Consider the following 6,947-nt stretch of genomic DNA (forward strand, 5'->3'; position numbering starts at 1 on the left):
ACTCCTGGGCAGATATCTGGAGAAAACCATAATCCAAAAGAATTCATGCACCCCAAAGTTCATTGCAGCACTGTTCACAATAGCCAAGACATGGAAGCAACCTAAATGTCCATCAACAGAAGAATGGATAAAGATGTGGTACATATATACAATGGAATATTACTCAGCCACAAAAAAGAATGAAATAATGCCATTTGCAGCTACACGGATGGACCTAGAGATTACCACACTAAATATCAGAGACAAAGACAAATATCGTATGATAGCGCTTTTATGTGGAATCTAAAAAAAAAATGGTACAAATGAACTTATCTACAGAACAGAAATAGAGTCGCAGATGTAGAAAACAAACTGATGGCTACTGGAGGGAAAGGCAGGGACTGGGATTGACATATACACACTATATAAAATAGATAACTAATAAGGACCTACTGTATAGCACAGGGAACTCTACTCAGTACTCTGTAATGGCCTATATGGAAAAAGAATCTAAAAAAGAGTAGATATACGTATATGTGTAACTTATTCACTTAGTACAGCAAAAACTAACACAATATTGTAAATCAACTATACTCCAATAAAAATTAAAGAATAAAAACTATTCCATAGTTAGAAGTGTTTTCTTCCACTAGGAGGAATATAATTATTGTTATCTCCTCCAATGGTTAGCAGCCATTGATGTGTAATTTCTAGTTCCATTAACTATGGCATTAGTTCGTCATGCATTAGCTGGAGGAAGTACAAAGAGAAACTTCCTTTCATCTACTACTTGGTTGCCCAGGGGTGTAGTTAATATAGGAAAGGCAGGATAGATGTTTTACTTTTTTCCTTTCTTTAGTCAAGATTCTGATGCCACCAAAATTCTTTCTAGGGAGAACTTAATGATTTCTCCTTGTGGTTGCTATCTTGATTCTTTCGTTTGCCGTTTCACTTTTTTGAATATATCAGAAAGTCATTTTCTATCCTCATTAAGCCATGCAAATCACCTTTGCTAAATCATTCCCAAATCCCTTTCCTTTTCTATTGAATCCCCGTGTTATTATTATATGCCTGTATCACAGTCTTGTTTTATAGTGTTGGTATTAGAAATAGAGACCAAACAGCAATTCCCAATTCTAAGACATTATAATATATATTACTAAAAATGAGAGACTATGGAAGAATACAGTCCCCAAGATATTCAAAGTAAACAGGATTATGCAGGCTATTTGTCTACCTCACTGCAGAAATACTCAGTGTAGTCTCTCCATTTTGTTTGTCCGAAGCAAAGAAACTGTGATCCCTGTCTTTAAAAGAAGTAGAATTTATTATAGTTAATAGAATATAAAACAATGGGACTACTTTGCACATCACCTGTGACAAGCAGCGGCCCTATGTTTTGGTTGGCATTACTGACCTCCTGAATGCTTCCTCTGCCATTACTGTGAAGCCGTCCACAGTCAGTTGTCCATCATCCAGGACAGAGATAGAACTGGTATCAGAATGAACTCACAGGAAGTGTTTTAACTTAAGCCTACTTTATAGTTTCAGGTTACATTATTCTGTGACTTGAAACTGTCACTGCCATCTAAAATCCTAGGATTCTCCTCTGTAAAGTGAGAAATAATGCATGCGTCAAATGATATTCTCAAGATTAAATGAGATAGTATAGTATAATGCCATCTGTACTTACCGAGGGTTGCCATTACATAGCAACTGCAAATACTCTTGTACTCCTAGCTTGTAAAAAAGTACAAGTGTCAGAAAGCAGGTAAAATATTCACTTTCTTTTGCTCTTTAGCATCCAGTGAGTATAATAATCACTCCCTTTACTGAAACAGACTCTAAAATCTCCCCTAAAGAGAAAACTCCCTGTGCTGCAGGCTCCTCCCACAGGGTGTCCACTTCCTGAAGAGAAGCATTCTCTTCATCTCTGAGTCCTGACAAAAGGCCCCTGACAAAGGCCACATGCTAAGTAAAGAGCTTTGTAGCCTCAATGACAATATCAGCAATGCATCACTAAGTGACAGCATTTGAGCTGTACAAAACTTTTCCTTAGAAGTTTATGAGAGTTCTAGAAGACATGGTATGGGTCCATGCTCCATTTCACGCGGATAACATAGAGCCGGTACTCAAACAATGCCAGCTGTTGCTCCGAGAGCTTTCACAAATTCTCTCTCCCCCTCCCACCCTGTTTCCAGCACACAGGAATTTAACATTCTTCTACCTGCCCTGAATCGGTCAGAATGCTTCATCTGTTCTACCTCTAAGTTCAAGGCCATAAAAATCTGGTCAGTTAGATGACTTATTTCCCCAACTTTATCATAAAAGTTGGAGCCAATTAATCTTGGCTATGCCTTTATCCAGTGCACTTATTAATAGTTCCCCTTTCACTTTCAAAAATGCTCTAATTTTGTCATTCTAGTGACAAGCTACCGGTGAGACATGCCCTATGTCTTGTTGGTATCCCAAAGTGAAAAATGTACTCTCAAAAGATGTTTGTTGGTTGAAACAAAAACAGTACTTTGCTAACCAATCTAATAAGAGGCAGAGGGGTTCCTGTCTCTGTGTATGTATTTTCCCTCAGCTCTTCTGAAGGGAATATCTTCTCCAAAAGACTTTATTTTTGACATATTAATAATGCTTCCCTTACTCTTAAATAATTGATGGGTTTAAAAATATCAGTCAGGGGCTTCCCTGGTGGCGCAGTGGTTGAGAGTCCGCCTGCCGATCCAGGGGACACGGGTTTGTGCCCTGGTCCTGGAAGATCCCACATGCCGCAGAGCGGCTGGGCCCGTGAGCCATGGCCGCTGGGCCTGTGTGTCCGGAGCCTGTGCGCCACGGCGGGAGAGGCCACAACAGTGAGAGGCCCGCGTGCCGCAAAAAAAAAAAAAAAATATCAGTCAGTAGGAAAAGAGTGATGCATTGAGTGAAGGAAAACAGTGAGTATTTTGGCAAAAACGTGAAAGCTGCATTAATGACTGCACAAACCTCACTAATGGAGCTTATCAGCGTTTTCACAGCAAGAGTTTTCATTCCCTTTGTCACCAGAACCAATAAATCTCTGTCATATAACTGGTCCAACTGCTTCTTCAAGACTGACACTAAGTTTCTTATGGAAATTGGTGCCTTGGTCAACCTGTGCTAGGAGACACAAGGTGGGGACACTGTCTCAGAAGAGAATGAAGAGCACAGGAAGACACTGGGCAGGAAAGTTCTCCAAATTAATTGGCCTTGACCACAGTCACATGGAGGAAAGTATATTTCCTAAAGCCCACTGGCCTGTTTTTAGCCCTTGTGAGGGATTTAAAAGGATACCTTTCTCTGGCATAGATACTCCTCAATGAAGTGTCAAGGAGATACTTAGTCAAGCCAAGAATTCATTGCAGGTAATTTCATTTTCACCACAAACATCAACCATGTTGACTAAAACTCTGATATTCAAAGTATAAGAACATTGTCATTAACAACGTAACAAAATGTATTCTTATATAGTCTAATATGAATGGTTCTCATCTGGGAGTGACTTCCCATCAAGGGATATTTAACAATGTCTGGAGACATTTTTGAAGGCCATGACTGGGACTATTGGCATCTAGTAGTCAGAGGCCAGATATGCTGCTAAATAGCCTATAATGCATTAGAAACTAACACACCATTGTAAAGCAATTATACTCCAGTCAAGATGTTAAAAATATATATCCTATAATGCAAAAGACAGCCCTTACACCAAAGAATTATTCCATCCAAAATGTCGATAACATCACTGCTGAGAAATCCTGGTCTTTATTGATTAAAAAATATATTTTTGAGAGGGACCATTTACTTCTTCATTCAATAGCCATTTATTAAGAAACTAAGAAGCACAGAGTTTGTCCTAGATGCTGGGATTAGAGATAGATATGGCACAGTCCTGAGAGAGCCTGATCCTATTCTAGCAATTTGGTGGCTTAGAGATCCCGAAACCCTCTTGTAATGCAATTATAAAAATTCTCAATTTACTATTAAGAATACTCTTATAAAAGAAGGAATGAGGCTATAAGAAAAGAACAGAAAGGAATTGCTCCTGTCAAGAAGTCATAACATTGAGACCAAGAAGGTAAGCACACACTGTACCACCTCTCATCCTGGGAATTAAGGAAATTCCATGGAGTGGAGCTTCTGCATACTAGGGAAAGTTTGCTTTTCCAACCATATCATTTTATATATTACAGAAAATAAAATTTAGTCAAAAAGAAAAAATGTTACCATATATATGAAAACAAACAGAAATGAATATATAATCAAATACATGATCATATACCAAACTACTAACAAAACCCACAAATAAGCAATTCAGGAGGTTCTGAAAACAAAAAACTAAACTCTACATTCTTAGTAGGATTATTTTAAGGGTAAGATAATTTAAAAATCTTAAATAATATCAGTAATTTTATTTCTGTTAGTAGAAATATCACATTTTTTAATATTAAAACTATTTTATGTTTTGCAGATAAAAGTTGCCCAGGAAATAAAAATATATGTTGTAAGTCATAGAAAATTAGACAATATGTTAATGCTATTAGGAGTAAAATTTTCAGTGTAAGAGCATAAAACGAAAATATAAAATTTTAAAAAGTTAAGAAAGGGTGTATAAGGAGAACTTGAATTAGGAAAATGAAAATGAACACACGATCTTTAAAAATACCTTTCTTAGTACTTTCAATTGGCAGAACCTGGACGCCATGACACCCCAACAGTGCCAAGTACAAAGATGTTATTTTATCAGGGCCTGGAACCGGAGCCACAAATAGGAGAGAAAACTAAACTGAGGTGCCTGTATGAGTTGGGACCCCAGAGGGGAGAGATGTACAGAGGGAACTGGAGTCACATGGAGAGGCCACCACTGTTGGAAGAGGCCTAGCAAGAGGGAGGCATGCCCTGGCCTTACTTTTCCCTTTGCCCTCCAGTCTTTTAATAGTGCCTCATACTGGCTGAACTTACCTGGAGGCCAGTTGGTAAGGAAGCCTGGGAAATTGAGGTCACTATGACGGTGACCAGATCAGAGCAAAGTTTGGTTGGAGAAGGAACATGATAAGCACAATAATACTTGTAAAGAAAATAGAGAAGGAGAGAGAGAGAGAGTGAAAGAATAAGAAATAAATCTGTCTCCATTGGAAGTAATTCTTACATCAACTCCTTACTCTGAAATTAGCCGAAAAGGGAATTACGTGCATTTATTCTGTCTTCATAGGAGAGCCTGCATTTTATCCCCAATTTTAAAGCTCTTCTTTAGCAAAAGAATGCCAGCTAAATAAAGAAGGAACTCAATAAAATTAATCAATTTTCATTTAGCCACATTCAATGAATATTTGATTCAGGCAAGCATCATAAACAAATGTTCAAATCACTAGCTGCAATGTTGAGGAACAAAATTTTTGCACAGTGCCAAATAGTCACAGAATACTTGCTATTTGCGAAAGGAAAAATATTCTTTAATAATGGAGAAATACTAATGTCATGATAATAACTATGTGATAGTCACCACCTTAACTACATGACCACATTCAGCATCACTGATAACAGCATGGCCTCAGTCTGTGTGCTCCTTGAAATGATGTGATGTGCAGTACAAAACATTGACTTTGGAATATTATTGCCAAAAATATTTAACCTGTATCCCAAAACCTTTAGGAATAACATCTGGTTTATAGGAAATATAGGGATAGAAGAATAAGCTAACCACCATAAGGAAACAATCAGGTAAATCCAGAAAATGGGATATTCAATTAAAAATTATTCACTAAACACCTAAAAAAAAGCAAAAAAAAAATAAAAACTGATTAGATATAAGTAGAAAATCAATCATTAGATGTTATATACACCCATAAGAACAATAAATAAGTTTAAATGAACTGAATCCAATTGAAAGACATAAATTATTAGACCCTAAAACATAAAGAAATGGAAATGTTGAAATAGCCAGATTTAAAAGGATGGAATGTAAAAGTTGATGTAGCTACATTAATATCAAACAAAATATACCATATAATAAAAGTATTAATAGAATTAAAAACAAGTTACTTCAGAATGATAAAATTCAGTTCACTAGGAGGATAAAACAATTCTAGATTTTTATGCATAAAATATAATAGTTTCAAAATACATAAAGCAAAAATTGACAGTACTATAAAAGGAAATTATCTGGGGTATATATGACAAAATCCTCTCTTACTCTGCAATAACGAGCAGGAAAAAACTGACTGTAGTAGATTTCAATATGCTTAACTAAATTGACCTAATGGACAACTGATGAATATTTTGCATTACTAACCCACCAACATTCATGAAAATTAACAATTTATAAGACCTTTAAGAAAAAAATATATATATAAATTATAACATTAAAAGCATACAGTCTGGTGCTTGCTTCAGCAGCACATATACTAAAATTGGAACAATACAGAGAAGACTAGCATGGCCTCTGTGCAAGGATGACATGCAAATTCATGAAGCATTCCATATTTTTGTATATGATGTGTTGTTCAGAGGTTGTATTATTAGGAGCAATTTTTTAAATTCTTTTTTAAAAATCCCTTCACGTGTTCAAAAGCACTGAGCATTTTCTATGTGTCAGTCTCTGTGCAACTATTGAGAATGAGGGGAAAATGAATAAAATGGAATGCCTTAAAGCAAAAAAAAAAGAAAAAGCATACAGTATTTTCTGCTAAATACATCATTAAACAAAATTAAATAATATAAAGGTAACTAGAAAATGTGTTTTTAATTGTTTTAAGTTACAAATAATTTATGGGTTAACTAATACTAAATTATCAAGGAAACTGAAAAAAACTTTAAACTGAAATATTGTGAATATACATTATATTAAAGCTTGTGGGATGAAACTAAAGCAGTATTTTGAGGGACAATGATAGTTTTAAATGACTAATATGAGAAAAGTGTTCATTAATGAGCTAAGAATTCATCTA

The 6,947-nt window shown here is 35.8% G+C and overlaps 1 non-coding gene across 1 annotated transcript; it reads left to right on the forward strand.

The window, feature by feature from the left end:
- The first annotated feature begins 6,380 nt into the window (after window positions 1–6,380).
- LOC112401180 (U6 spliceosomal RNA) lies at window positions 6,381–6,487 on the forward strand. Its single transcript, XR_003003536.1, has one exon. It is a non-coding gene; the product is annotated as a U6 spliceosomal RNA (small nuclear RNA).
- The last annotated feature ends 460 nt before the right edge of the window (window positions 6,488–6,947 follow it).

This window comes from Neophocaena asiaeorientalis, unplaced genomic scaffold (genome assembly GCF_003031525.2).
Source record: "Neophocaena asiaeorientalis asiaeorientalis breed wild unplaced genomic scaffold, Neophocaena_asiaeorientalis_V1.1 scaffold398, whole genome shotgun sequence".
NCBI lineage: Eukaryota > Metazoa > Chordata > Mammalia > Artiodactyla > Phocoenidae > Neophocaena > Neophocaena asiaeorientalis.